Below are 16,518 nucleotides of genomic sequence, written 5' to 3' on the forward strand. Positions count from 1 at the left end.
CAACTTGACTTTTGCTGTCTAGTCTACATCCCATTAAATTGGTATAAAATAAATCTTAATTATTGTTTGAAATTCTACTCAATCCTCATCTTGGGAACATGTTCAAGATTCCTGGATCTTACATGATATCAGAGCAATTGGGTGGGGTGAGGCAGTCTGTGTTCATGAGTCAACAGTCTACAAACTTAATTGCAGAGATATTTCATTTACCTATCTGTGCTTGTCCATTAGATCAGGGATACTTGTTGACTTCATATTGTGTCCTTTGGGATATGATGATAATATGCAAGATAGGATCGTTGGTGTCTCTGTTGCCATATCCTTAGATAATTTTGGAGTTTCTCTCTCTCAGGTAGCACTGCCTCCACCAGGACACTGTCAGAAAGTAGAATCCCAGTCCCTATCATTCCAGGGCATGTGTACTTCTCTCCTCTTGATAGCCCAGGGAATGTCGTTTGAGCCTAAGAGAACTCATCTTTTTTATTCCCTCCTGCTTCTTCTAAGATCTCTTTTTCATATAGTGAAATTATTAGAAGACGAATTCTAAGACATTTTATAGGTTACTACTTCATTCATATTCACCACATACCTCTTCTGAGGCACTGAAGCACAGAGCTAACTGTCTTATAGAATGAAAGGAAAAGGAAAAAATGCAGGCAGAAAAATTAAGCATAAGTTAACACCCCAAAATATTACCTGGTCATATTTAGAAAATCAATATTTTTTGAGAATTTAAAACATAGGTTATATGAAATGTTTAGATGATTATTTTGAAAATGTTAGAAACAACATGAATTATTTCTAGCATCAGCAAAGTACTAGAAATTTTAAATGCAAACATTAATATTATACTTATAAAACACAGGTATTACCAGTGATTTAAGGAAGAATTTTACTACTAGGATCTTTCACAGCAATTCTGCAAGTGTCATAAAGAGAATAGTAAAGTCGTAGCAGGAAAGGATGAGTGTATCTTTATGGAATCAGGAATTGCATGCATTAAGCCTACAGTCCCAACCCCCTAGGCTGATGATCAGTACAGGTCCGTGGCCTGTTTAGGAACCAGGCTGCACAGCAGGAGGTGAGAGGCAGGTCAGTGAGAGAAGCTTCATCTGTATTTATAGCTGTTTCCCATCACTTGCATCACTGCATAAGCCCTGCCTCCTGTCAGATCAGTGGTGGCATTAGATTATCATAGGAGCATAAACCCTATGGTAAACTGCGCATGCCAGAGACCTAGGTTGTGTGCTCCTTATGAGAATCTAATGACTGATGAACTGAGGTGGAGCTGAGGCAGTGATGCTAGTGCTGGGGAGTGTCTGGAAGTACAGAATATCATTAGCAGAGAGGTTTGACTGCACAATAAATGTAATGTGCTTGAATCATCCCGAAACCATCAGCTCCCCCACCTGTCATGGAATTATTGTCTTCCATGAAACTGGTCCCTGGTGCCAAAAAAGTCAGGGACTACTATGTTAAGCAATTGTGAATACAAGAAACAAAAGCCTTCTTAGGTTCCCTCAAGTAATGGAGTTTTACTCCAAAGATCTCCAGAATTTCTATATTGAGGGAGTCTGCAATAGGATATCTGGTTAGAAAGGAGAAATAACCAATGGTCTTCTATTTGCCTTCTATCCCATGCACACTGCTTCTACTTATGTCATATGGACTCTTTAATCACACTGATAGGAAATAAAGTTGGTAATACCTTATAGTAGTATGTTCACATTTAAATAGCATTAGAGAAATAAGCAGATGATCCTTTGAAGATAAAACAAATATAAAACTGAAATAGAACAGCACAAAGAAATGAAAGAAAAAATAATTTGTTTTAATTCCAATTGATCTCTATAACATATAATAGAAAGCAAAAACCTGCTTATATACATAAACAGTATGATATGAGTTGCACATATTTGAAAATAAAATCAAGTAGCTTTAGGGATAGCATTAAGGAAGTACCATACAGGCATGTGCCAAACCAGATGATCCAGGACACAACTTCACACCCTACATTGTGATGCCATGTATAAACTATGCATGAGCCTAATTTTGGCATGGAAGTAATCAGCAATGTGGACCACCCAAAGATGTTACTGATCTTCTCAAGAGAGGTACTAAGAGAAAAGATAGATGTAGTAAAATGGGGAGAAAATGGCATGGTTTTGAGTTTTAGATAAATATAAATCCAACCATACATGTTGAAAACTCTGGAGATGTAATAAAAGTCTTGCTTTGATGCCTGACTTTGGACAGGTCAACGTGTTTATAATTCATGTCATTATAATTCCATTTGCCTTACCTATCTATTTAGTTGCATAGAACAAACTATAGACTTGGAGAAAAGACAGAAAGTTTTGTTTCCTATGTACTGAAATTATAGTGATTCGAATAGTCATTGCACTTCCCTGGCCATCAGCTCTGGAGCTTAGGCCTGCTCAGACAGAGAAGTCAAATAGTGAATAGTGTCATCAGGGAACAGAAATGGTTTTTGAAATCCTATAGCAGCTTAATATATTGACAATTTTCTGTTACTATATCAGCCAGAAAATTATATTCTCAAGCAATTAAGTCTTATCTCCTGCTGGTTTTGAAGTCATGAACCATCAAATTTCCTATTATAGTTAATCAACCCCTATTCTTGGTCCAAACAGCATGACTGGGGATGGAGTGATTTGGTGCAGAAAGTACGTAAAGAGCTGACTAGAATTGTTTCAATGCTGCAGGACTTTGGGCAAGATCATTTTCCTCAGAAGCAGTTCAGGACATTTCTGGAACCTGAAGCATAGTAGGCTCCTTTGCAGTATGCAAATCCCTAGAAAAGGAATTTCAAAGGTATATCAGTTGAGGAAAACATTGCATTGTGTAACAATCTATGCATTGCAAAGTGACCGTAACATTCATGAATTAACTTTAAAGCCAAAAATAAACTGTGACATGCATAGAACAAAAAACATTTTAACATAAAATTTATTAAAGGATTCTGTAGGTATCAAAAGAATATCTATTTTATTTTATGTATCTTTGATTGATGTGCACATTGAGTATTAATTGTATACTCAATTCAATGGGTAGGCAATTTGTACACTGAATGAATTCTAGGCCTTCAACACCACCCAGTGTTATCTTAACACTGAGCTTGCAACACTGCTGAGATTATATTCTTTTTATTCAGTAAAAAAGTATACCCCCTCAAAACAAATCTATACTAGCTACCTTACTGCGACTATGATAGACAATGAGCACTTTCTTTAGCAGATAAATTCTTATGTTCCCTCCTATTATGTCTTGAATTTTCAATTCTCCATGGTGTATTCTGTTGGTTACAACTTCCATCAGTTGTCACATCTTGGCAATGACTATAAGACAGAAGCAGCTTTCAGTGGTCTTCTCAGCACCAGTATCTCTTGATTATAAACCTTTATGTGGTCTGTTTGTCAGGCATTGAGAGCTTCAGATATCATTGAGACAATTCTTATCCATTTCCCTGTCAGCTACTTACGTAGGTTAATTCATGACTTAGTGTATTTTCTTTAATTAAGATTTCCTCTTTGACCCATGGATGGTTTAGGAGTGTGTTGTATAGTCCCCAAGTTATTAGAAGATGAAGTAGACACAAGTTTTCCTATTTCTTGTTCTCTAAGTATAACTCAAAATATAAAACAAACATAAGAAGACTCTAGAAAGTAGTGTCACAAAAGATGTCAAGTATTACTGGGGACTAACTAAGGACTTTTACACACGCAGGGAAGAAATGAGGAAGCAACCTACTGCTTCTGGTGGGTGGTGTCAAAGAAAGCCAGTTAAAATGCTGAATATTTAGTAGTGAACAAGACAGACTATGACTCTTACTCCTGAAGTTAATTTTCTAATGGAGGTCTGGGTCAAAATATTTATAATATTTAAACACTGTGATATTAGGTTAGTACATGTTAAAAAATGACTTGCCGCATATGCACAAGCCAAAGATAGTGCATATTAGTAGAATTATGACTATCTTTCCACATAAAAAATATACCATTATATCCTGGGATACATATATGTTTAATGGCATAAGAAAAGAGAATAAACACACACCTTTGGGGGATGCAGAATAGCTGAGCAATGAATGGATGATACTAATTATTGTGAGATTCTGATTTATAATAAATTTAGAAGAGCTGAATCTTCCCATAAATCTAATAGCTTTGTGCCATAGATTTTCTTATGGATGAAGTTTGTGTTAACCATGATTGGTCAATGGAGGAAGTAAGGACAAAAAGACCAAATATCTCAATATTTTGAACTATAAAGAAATCATCACACCCTTTTCTCACAAGGTGGGTTTCTTTAAAATCCTAATTATGAGGATTTATGATAAAATACGCTCGCATGTGAGGCAGAACTAGCACATGGATTATGAGGATGACATTAAACAAAGATACCAAGAGCATATAATTATTTTTCAAGTAATTAAAAAAGTATCAAAAATAAAAGTTGTTTTACATTCTGACATAAGTAAAAAAATTGATATAAGTCAAAGATAATAAGACATCTGGAGCTACAAATATGAACCACTTTTAGAATGTTTCAATTCCCCATTTTTCCTCTTTAGTCTTTTTATTCTAATAAAAAAGCAACAAAACGCACTTTGTCTGGTATTATTTGTTCATAGCAAGTTGGAAAACATCTCTTATTGTAACCTTGAAAGTTATAAAGTCTGTTTATTTTTGGTGGAACACTGATTAACAATGTTGATCCTGCAAATGTTAATATCCATGCCAAAATATCTTAACAAGGAGATAAAATATATGAATAATAATTTCTGTGATCTTGAAAAAGGAAATAGTTTTAACATAATAAAGATGATGCATATTAATGTCACAGAATTTTAAAAGTTTTGTAAACAGGATGAATTAAGACTCAGATAATTATTGATATAATACAAATAAAAATGGAAGACAAGTGATCAGGTTTGGAAAAGGCTTGTTGAAGAACCGTGGTCATTTTTGTAGGGCACAGAAAGACTGGCATTTAAACCTGGTACTGGACCTTGAGGCATTTATATCCATTGATGTCCATTAAGGAGAATAGATTTTCATTACAAGTCTTGCAAATTACAGAACAAACCTGAAAACCAACATTCAATCATTATGCTAGTTCTTAGCACTCCACCATTTTTGCCTTTTTCAGTTTCTTGTAGCTGGAGAAGAATGCCAGTCTTTTCAATATTGGATGGTGTAGGTTTGTCCCTAAATCAGTAGACATTTGCACCAAGAAAGATGCAAGTAACTTCATCTTCCTGTTCATTGATACCTTATGTGAAATCTTATTATGGCAAAATAGAATGAAACTCATGTCACTTGACAACTTTTTTCAGAAACCTTCTTCAGTGATTACCTAATGCCTTCCAAATGAAGTCCTTACACTTTAGCCTAGCCGTCAAGCACATGGCCATTCATGTTGTCATCTTCTTAACATAGCTTTCTTCCACTATTCCCAACCCACTTCATCAAAATGTGATGACACATGTTGATTTCTAAAATAGCTAGCATATCTTGTATGTATACCTTTATACACTTTTATCCAGCTATGCCCTTTGCATTTCTTCTTTATTGCCTGAATAGCAATACAGTGACCAAATTAATGCAATTTTTCAAGGCCTGGCTCAGATGTCACTGTCTCCAGGTGGTTTCCCTCATGTCCTCATGAGGTTTTTCCTTTGTGCTTCTAGTGCTCCTCCATCACTATTATATCACAATATATTTAGGCTTATATTAGAATTTTATTTCAAATTTGTCTTTCTTCTCATTTTGACTAGGGCTTGTATTGTATATGTCTTTCTTTAAATCACATCATCTTTCATATAGCTGGCAGTTAATTAATGTCTGTTGATTTGAATTGAATTTAAAAGCTAAGAAAAAAAAATATATATATATTAGACATTGAGGTTAAACAAAAATACTTAAAGGGAAATTAAGAGAGAATAGTTGTTCCAGGTTAAAAAAAAAAAAAAAAAAAAAAGAGAGAGAATAGTTGTAAGACTTTCATGTCCAAACAGGACTGAGTTAAGTAATGCCAAATTATCTTTTCAAAATAAGAAGGAAAACAGAAAAAAAATAATATAAAAGCATCTCAGACTTGTAATTTAGCCTTAGGACAAGGTTCTGAGGCAGAGAACACAAAGTTAAATACCTCTATGGGGTACACGAGTGACAGATATGTGGGACGCAGGTTGACTTGTGATGGATAATCTGCTAATAGAGGGGAGCCATTTTTCAGGCCGCATTGATTTTTGCCATGAGCTAATGTGAGCCAATAGTGCCAAACTTTAGATTTTTTAAGAGAAGGTAAAAATACAGAGTTTTACATGAAAACTCTTATTTTTTTAAATGGCAAAAATTTTTAAAAATTAATATAAGAAATCACATCAATTGGAAACTTCTGACTTCTGTTTTAAGGCTTTTATAAAAGGTGATTGAAATGAGAGAGATGAGCAAAATTAAATGTAGCAGTTGGAAAGAAGTCGAAAATCCAGCATACCTATTTTACAGTACAGGATGAAGATTATGAGTGACTTGTGCAAATTTAAATATGGAATAATGGAAGATATAGTCTAAGCAATGCCCAGAGATAACTATTTTGATACAGAAGGCTGATTTTAGACTTTTAAGAGTTAAATTAATTATAATAGCTACCCTTTTTTAGCACCATCTATGCGTCTGGCATTGTGAACATTGCACAAGCATCTTCCCAGTCTTCTGAATAAAACTGCATAGTAAGTATCAAGATTTCAGATGAAGAAACTGAGAAACAAGAATTAAGTAACTTCTCTAAGGTCTTTGCACAGCAGGAAATTAAACCCAGCTCTACTGGACCATAAAGTTTGTGTTCCTAGCTACCACTCTTTTATCTCCAATTATTTGGATCTAGAGTCAGGTATATGTAGGTTTAGCTAACATCTGCCCTTCACAGAGTTCATTATCTCTAGGTGTTTATGACTAACTTCTTGCTGGGACTGAAAACCTACTGACTAGTCACTAAACACTGGTGACTCAACTGAAGTAGCCAAAAGAGGCCTACCAGTAACCAGCCAGTGGCCTAGATGATATCTCTAAAATATCTCTAAGACAGCTGCTAGGTGACAGACTGGTGGGTTTATTACTGTGTTATTTGCAAAGTTGAGGAAAAAAATGCTGACAAAAGGCCAGTCTGAAGCAGTCTTTCTAAGGATAAAAAAGGAGCAAATTTGAAAGATGGGTGTTGAATGAATAAGTAGGATTGATTTGCCAATCAACCCAAGGTGTGCACGAAAAGAAAAAAGATGAGTCAGTGATTAGCATGAGGTTTATCTCTTGGGATTTTACTGAGTACAATGGAAAGGATGATTATAAGGAAGTACAATAAAAGACAGTGGGAAGTTTTGTGTCAATGGAAATAGATCAAATAGGATACAATATGCAGTTTGGTTATGTGGGGTAATGATTCCAGCAATATTGATGCTAGTTGAATGAAAATCATTGCTATCAATTTCCAGTATGACTGAGAAATTTTCCAAAAACTTACTATATCATATTTTATTTTAACCATTAAATTGAAGTTTCTTTAACTGAATGCTAAAGTTTCGCTTTTATTCTCTTGACAAAACATTGACAAGCTGAGAAAAACACACACTGAGTGCTTTTGATGGTCAAATATGTGTCATGCTGTGTCGGATGAGTAACCTATGAGTGAATTTTGGCCATTTTGTTTTGAGCTGTCAGATAAATTTCTCTTGGGCATCATTCTTATTGCTGTGCATCTGAGCAAAATAATATTTTATTGTTGGTTGTAATTAATAATTCATTGAAATATGCCAAATGAATACACTCAAAATATGGATGTAAATCTTATTAGATCTCTGCATATAGCAGTCCCAGTCACAGTGTGATTTTTGCAGTATGAATTGCAGTTATAAGTTAGATCATTCACTATCAGAACAAGTTGAGTATTATAAAAAAAACTGACAAATTACTTTCTGCCTATAAATGAGAAAACAGATTTGTACAATGTGAAATGAGCCATTCTAGCAAAGTAGAATTTGAGCTTCAAGTGTAAACACTTGAGTTAATGGCTGGGGTTTCTCAATCTCAGAAGCTGTGGTGCATGGGGAGGGTGAAGCAGAGGTTATGGGAGCTCTTCAGCGTTTTACTTAGAACATCCTTATAGGATTTAATTAGGCAGATTACCTGTTATGTGTGGTGTAGTGTGCTGAACACTTTTAAACTGGTATGTCCTCAAGGCAAATGGAAGGCAAAGTCAGAAGGAATTACTTTCTACACAAATAACTCTGAGTATTTTATTAGTGGGCCTCATAGAAATAAAATCTTCCTCGCCAATGCACCATTTAATGTTTAACTCAACTGAGTACCAAAGAATTGGTTAAACGTTGAATGGCTATCGAGATTTATGGATCCAACCTGACCACCCTCTCAGTGGCTTTTTTGGTGGTAACAGCATTAGAGCTTCAAAATAAAACAAAACAAACAAACAAAAATAAAACCCTTCAGCTTTTAACGCCTTGTGCTTTGTTCTGAATTACTGGATAATAGCACCAGTATAATTGTTTATAAGAAAGACAAATCAGCTTTTTGTAAAACAATAATACTTTATAATTAGAACTTCAAAAAGTAAAATTGCTTAAAATATGCCAATGAACAGTACTGTTTACTAATCATTTCAGGATGCAAATGTTAACTTGCTATGTGTATGTTAAATTCCTGAATCTATTTAATCACTTTATTCCCCTAACCACCTACAGAGAAGGGTCACTATGTCAAGCAATCCTGAATGGTATTTTGTGTGAATTGGGAACAAAGCTTTTAAAGTCCAGAGGTTTAGGAACATAAACCAGATGTGCTCATTTTAAAAAGTCTACTTAGTTTGGAGAGGAAAAAGGTCAGCCTTTCAGATCTTTTAAAAATCTTACTGTCAAACACATTCCATGGAAACCAAGCATTTGACTATTCTTAGAGAGCTGCTTCGCTGACTTTTTTTTCTGATGAAATGTTTGCTCTGATCTGTGTTGCACATGAGTCTATTCTACATTTAGAGTACAATAAGATAATTGAAGTTTTTCGTGATCTTTTCAAAACCCCTAAAATGTGTTAGGATATTTAGAGTTTTATTTCATAGAAATAATGTAGAATTATTTTTAAAAATTGTAAGTCTGAACACAAACGTCTGATTTAATGGCAATTCTCAATTGCTTGCCAAGTATAAATCTAGGTCATAAATTGGCTACTAAAAAGAAGAGTTTATAGAGACATATTTATATAAAGGTGAATGAATGCCTCCCTTCTTTAGGATGACAATACACATGATGTGTTATGCTCATTTTCATTGAAACTATATTTTAAAAGGATTTATTGAAATTCATGCTTTAATATTTCTGTAGGATATAAATTACATTCAATTTTGTTTAGCTCATCTTTGTACTATATATACAACTCTTTATGTGAAAATAGGTATTTCTTTATAGTGATATTCCTGATTTACATTTTCCTGACTCTTAAAACAAGTTATTCCCATGTGGTTAAGCTGTTACTGGTCCCATCCTATCTTACTTCCAAAGACAGAGCTGTATGAATTTAGCAGCATGTGCCCCAGTGGACTATGGCTTTAGGATGAATCCTGCATGGTAGCTATGTGATCTTGGGTAAAATTTTTAAACTCTTTAAACCTCAGTTTGTTTTTCTTTTTCTTTTCTTTTCTTTTCTTTTCTTCTTTTCTTTTCTTTTTTCTTTCTTCTCTTCTCTTGTCTTTACTTTTCTCCTTTTTCTTTTCTCTTTTCTTTTCTTTTCTCTTTTCTTTTCTTTTCTTTAGACAGAGTCTCACTCTGTCACCTGAGCTAGAGTGCTATAGCATCAGCCTATCTCACAGCAACCTCAAACTCCTAGGCTCAAGCAATCCGCCTGCCTTAGCCTCCTGAGTAGCTAGGATTATAGGCACTCACCACCATGCCCGGCTAATTTTTTTAATTTTATTTATTTATTTATTTATTTATTTATTTATAGTAGAGACGGGGTTTCACTGTTGGTCAAGCTGGCCTCGAATTCCTGACCTCAAGCAACCCTGCCGCCTCGGCCTCCCCCAGTGCTAGGATTACAGGTGAGCTGCCTCACCAGCCAACCTCAGTTTCTTCAACTACAAAATGGAGATGATGATAACTGTATTTCTTTAATATGATCACTAAAATTAAATTAGAAAATATATAACATGACAACATAGTATCTATTAAAAATGCAAACTTTCAAAAAATTTTAGCTACTCAATCCAACCACATAAGTCAAACAGTATCTCTGCCTAAGAAGTGGCTATAGAGTTTGAAAAGCACTGGGCTTGTCTTGTAGTTCTAACCCTCTGATCCTAGACAAAAATCTTTAAAATTCTTTAGCCTTTAAATACCTAAAAGCAAATATTTAAATAACTATGTTAAAATAAATCCTTTTGATTACTATGAAAATACAATGTGATAGAGTTTGAAATGACCTAGCACCACTGTTCAATAAAGATATTTAAGCCTTTAATTTAGAATGCTTTACCAATTACAATTCTATCTATTATTAAAATAATTTCAATTTAAACTGAGATTACCTCACATCTCCATCATTGGATTTGGTGTTGTGGCAGAACCTACAAGTTGCTTTCTGACATCCGTTTCTCCCTTTCCAGGAATAGCATTCTTGATTTTTAGCTAGCTACATGGACATCTGGAATAAATGTTATATTTCATAGCCTCAGCTGCCTGTTTACTCCCAAAGTAATGCCAAGCCTCTAAAAAAGCACCATAACTGGGAAAAACCACATATTGCCTGATAAAATATCGCTTATGTTGTACTACTTTGTTAATAGAATAAGTAGTAATTTACCCACATTGGAATACACATTTCTTCTGCATATAGATTTGTCTTCCCTACCCACATTGATTCTACAAACAATATTCGTAAGTTTACTCAACACCTTCTTCACTCTAATATATCCACACATTATTACTTTTGACCAAGTATCTTGCTTTATAGCAAAAGAAGTGGAGCAAGGGAATAATTACCACAGCACTAAATAGTTGCACCATTTCTCAGAGAATACTTATCTCAATCCTCTCATTTCATTCAAGAGGATATTTGAGGCCAGAGAGGCAAAGTGATTGCCCTTGGTTTTATGGCTATTAGCGTCAGATGGAAGGGATAAAAATGGATCTACTACTTAATTGAGAACTTATAATAACCCATACAGGTCAGTATTATTTCCTACATTTCTCTTTTAATTTCAAATAAGAAAACTGAGAGTTAGAAATTTGTGATAGAGTCAAAAGTTAATGACTTTTTTCTTCTCAGCCATAGTTGAAAGTATCTATATAAAAATGTCAATTCTTGAACATTCTTTGCCAATATGGGAGAGGAAGGTTCACACATAAATACAGCCACATGGTTTCAAAACTTTATGCTGAAGTGGCCCGGAGCACTATGAGAAACTCAGAGAACTACTGTGAGGTATTTTTAAATCTTGAAATTTTCCTGTTCTCAATATCTGTCAAATATCATGCAAACTACTAGCTTAAAGTAGCTCAAAATTTCAACATTAGATTGTGTTACACTATTTTCAGTGATGTCATGTCTTTGCAAAACTGGGATTTTGGCAATTGCTGTGATCAAAAGCAAGTCACATGCAAAAAACAATGTGTAACAGGATATTAAGATGGTGGTATCCAATCAGAATATACTGTTTGAGTGTGCAGTATTCAGTAGGCATAGGCACCCCGTGTGTATGTAGTTGTAGTTATTTAAAATAAAATAATATTTTTTCATTTAATTTCTGTTTTTCCCCAAATGTTTAAGTTGTTTGTACTTAATTACTTAATAATGAGACAGGCATCTATTTTGGCCTGGGGTGCCATGGAATAGCTATTCAAGCACCAACGGGACCATACACATGACATTCTTTTTTAATTTGGGCAGATCAAGTGAACATCTACAAGGAAAGTTGGATAAAATTTGGTCTTGAGACAGTATTCTATGAGAAAAAATACAGCAAGAAATAATTCTTCTCAACACTGAAAGTTGACTTTTATCCTACACATGTATTTTTGTATTTTCACAGGATCATTTAAAAAATTTTTTACAACCCAGGTCTACCACTTGGGTTAACCACAATTTTCTTATCTCTATTATAACAATCTACCTCATGGAGTTATTGGGAAGGACAATTATAAAAATAATCTACATAAAATGCTTAATATTGTGGCTTACCCTTAGAAAACACTAAAATAATGTTAACTACTATATTATTATTCACAATGACACATTTCTTAATGAAAACAATGATACACATTATGAACAATATAGAAGAAAATACAAAGATTCTTTTACTTAATTAATTTTGTTTAATATTACTGTGATTTTATTCAAATTTATTGAGAAGTCAGAAATCCTGATACTGTTCCTGGCATTAAGGGAGCCAGACCAATGAATATAATATTCACTAAGGTAAATTAATTTTCCAGAAATTCACAGTCAACTCCCTTTCTTCCATGTATGTGACTGGTTCTTGCTACATTTGTCCCCTGCTTTGGCTCCATGATATAGCAACTATTATCCAGAAGCTTCCCTACATAGCAGTTTTTTCCACATGTTTTGTTATTGTTTAAGTTGTTAAGTTTATCTTTGTTTAAAAGAGTGAATTCAACTTTGGAACTTTTTGCCTCATCGTCTATGAAAAAAATTCTGCTAAACATTAAAAATTTCTAAAGCCAGTAGCTGCTGGTTTACGGCTATAAGGCCACATTAAAACATGGGTTGATACTTGAAGGTTTACAGAAAGCAACAAAAACTTTGGGGGATCTGGTAATCCATTAGCTGCAGTTTATCTCTAGAAAGATACTTTACATGCTAAAACTAAAAAAATTTGCCCCAAGTTAATTTTTAGAAATCTCAAATGTATCTATTTGTCTATATTTCTTGCTAGATATTTTTTTTTCTCTTGCTTTGTTTTGATGCTCGGGGAAGTGACAGTCTCTAAAACCCTGTTTTAGGAAGATAAAATCAGAGGAGTAAATTAAGAAAAAAATCTATTTAGCCATTCTTTCCTGAGGTCAGGGCATTAGTTTAGAGGCCTTAATCTTTCTTTGATTTCAAATGCCTGTCAATCCATCAGATAATCCTTGAAGAAATCAATTCACCCATCAGCATGTTTCAGTGCATGCTAAGCATAAAAAAGAAAAAATACAATATTAGTCCATATATACTTGTAAACACCTGAATGTCTTTAATTTACATTATCATGTTTTTAATGTAAAATACAAGTGATCTCATATGTACCTTTGAGGAATTCACTTTTTTATAGAAGCTGGAGCTTAGGTCACAAGGACTTGACCTACCACAAAACATTAAAACATACGCGCGCGCGCACGCGCACGTGCGCGCACACACACACACACAATGCAATAAGAGAATCGTGAGCAAAGTGTTTAGTAAAGTCAACTAATGGTTTATGTAGCAGATGAATCTTCAGGGAGAAGTAGAAGTTTGCCAAGTATGCAACACCATTAGCCGTTACCTGTGTAGTTGTAAAATGGTGTTTGGACAAAACTGCTGCCCAACATATGTTCAAGTAGCTCTGATGAAGAAATCTGCTTTCTTTATTCATATGAATACATATGTAAGAAAAAGAAAATATCAAAAGTATTTTTATAGGCTTAAAAGTAACACAAGTTTCCGAGAGAATTTCCAGATATAGGCCTAGCATAATGTACATTGTATGTGACACATTAATGTATAGTCATCTCTCAAAAACCCTCTCCAAATCTGGTTAGCACATTTATGTCAATACAGAGTCAGAAAAGAACGTCACTTCAAAAAGGGAGCCTGTGATTTGAATGCAGTGACCATAGTTCCTTCACAGATTACTTGAGAATAATATAGTGACATTTTTGAAAATTAATTTGCCAAATTTTAGCAGGAGGATTTAAATAATTGTTCCTATTGATCCATTAACTCCATATCTATGAATCTTTCCTCAAGAAAATAACCAGAAATTTAGAAGGGAAAAAAGATGCTCTCGAAAGATGTTCATTGTAGTATTATTTATAGTATAAAAATAAATACAGCTTGTTAAACATTAGGAAAAGTATTAATAAGATATAACTTATGATGGAATATTAAATAGTTATAAAATATTTAAAAGGGATACTAGCTTATTTATATGGCACCAATTATATGACAGAAATGTAGTACCTTACATTTATTATATTATTAATTTAATTTCTACAACTTAAGAAAGTAGGCGCTTGAATTTGTCAGGCTTCTCCAGAGAAACAGAACCATTAGGATACACATATACACACAAACAAACACAGGCAGATTTACTATGAAAGTTGACATGCACAATTATGAAGGCTGACAATTCCAAAACCTGCAGTAATGGGGAGCAGAGTAGAGATGCTGGAGAACTGCTATTGCAGTTGCATCCAAAGATATTCTGCTGAATTCCCTCTTGCCTGGGATACCCTATCTTTCAGTTCTTTTGAGGTCTTCAACTGATTGGATAAGGCCCAACTACATTATAAAGGGCAATCTGCTTGCTTACTCAAAGTTCAGAGATTTAAATGTTAAATCTCATCCAAAAACATCTTTCAAGTTGACACATGAAATTAACCATCACAGCCCTATAATTAACTTCATGGCATTGACAAGAGAACAGAGGTTTACAGAGATTAAGTATGCTTGTGCAATGTTATACAGCTAAGAGGAGCAAAGCCAGGAGTAAAGCCTAGTCAAACAGGCCCCAGAGTCTAAGTTCTAATTACTATACAAACTGTACATACAGAATGTGAAGTATTTGTGATATGAAACTACATTTAACAGAAAAAAATATCAAAGGCAGGATACTAACTTTCATATTCAGGAATACCAGATTATACAAAAAAACATAAAGGAAAGACTGAAAAGAACTGCACAAATTGATACTATTAGTAGTTTATTATAAGTGATTATTTTTCTGTTTCTATATGGCTTTTCTACTTTTTCCAGTTTCTAATAAACTCTGATGTAAATAATTTTCAGTATTTTAGAAAGGATATTTAAACCATAAAATAAGAAAATATAAATCTGATGTAACAAAATCTTAATTGGGCATCTATTACTGTGTACTACAGATTTGACATACCTCAAACAGTCATAGTTTAAAGATTATTATAATTTCGATACTGGCTAAAGATGTGATAGACCAGTCAAATCTGTTACAATGAAGCAAAATTAATATAGACTTTTTGAAATAAATGGAATGAAAATGTCAGAAACTTTAGATACAGTATTAAAATGTTAAGCATAGCAATGAAAGCCCTGATAGAAAACTTGGCAAGTATCATGTCTATTACTAAATTTGACATTTCCTTCATTGGCAGGAACAATGAAGAGCAGGGTAGATTTCATTGCATGTATATCTGATTTGCTGAATGACTTAATGTGTAAAATTTAACTTTGGAAATTTGGGGGGATAAAGAAGAGATGAAAATAATGGATATGGAAATAACCAGGCAAGGGAGGATATTTAGAATTTCCCTAATAACTGGAATTGAGAGAAAAAGAGCTTGGAAGAAAAATTGGCAAGGAAGTCAGTGGGAATTAGTAGGAAATAGCACGTACTTTGAAGGTACACTGAAACCAATATGATAAATAAAGTCCAGCTTAGCCCTCAATAGTGCTCATCTAAGTCAAAGAGGCCACAATAGCCAGAAAACAAAGTCCAAAGACCATAGTAAATTTGCTTTCCTAAGGTCTATATAGTCCCAGATGCATTCATTATAATCATAATTGGTCAGAGGCAAATCTTTAAACATATATGATAATGTAAGAATTCAAAATGTGAAGTACTAATCAGTATAACTACATAGCTTTCTTTCATAGGTAAACCCTTTTCTGTGTGATTTTAATTGACAGTACCCAATCATTATCATATAAACATTTTATGAAAGAGCAGAAGCAGCAGTTTAACATGCCATTTTAAAAACCTGTCAGTAACTTGGGAAAAGAAAACTAGATTTGTGTGTGTGCGAAAACTAACTGCTTACTTTAAGCAGTATGACATGTTTAGCCGATTCAGCAATACCTTTACCATCTCTTTGTCAATTCCATCTCTTAGTCCCTGAATACATCTTTTCTTAGACATTTTAGTTGGATGCTGCAAAAAGGTTACTATAACAGTATTCATTTATAAATAATTAATGGCATAATAAAGAGGCCTGGATTTGATTATATAGTCATTGAATAAATAAGAACAAAGAAAATTAGCTAGCATACAATTTGATTTTAAAAACATAATGAGAGCTAGTTTTTAGTTTGATTGATGGCTTCATGAAAATATGTCTTCCTTTTAATTTTTGTCCTAATTTAAGTACTATGCTGAAGTTGCTCAAAGACAAAAACCTCATAGAATATCCTCTGTGAACCAATATAAATTTATTTTTGCATTTTTTATTTCAAACTATTATGAGGCACAAATGTT

This window comes from Microcebus murinus, chromosome 2 (assembly GCF_040939455.1).
Source record: "Microcebus murinus isolate Inina chromosome 2, M.murinus_Inina_mat1.0, whole genome shotgun sequence".
Classification (NCBI taxonomy): domain Eukaryota; kingdom Metazoa; phylum Chordata; class Mammalia; order Primates; family Cheirogaleidae; genus Microcebus; species Microcebus murinus.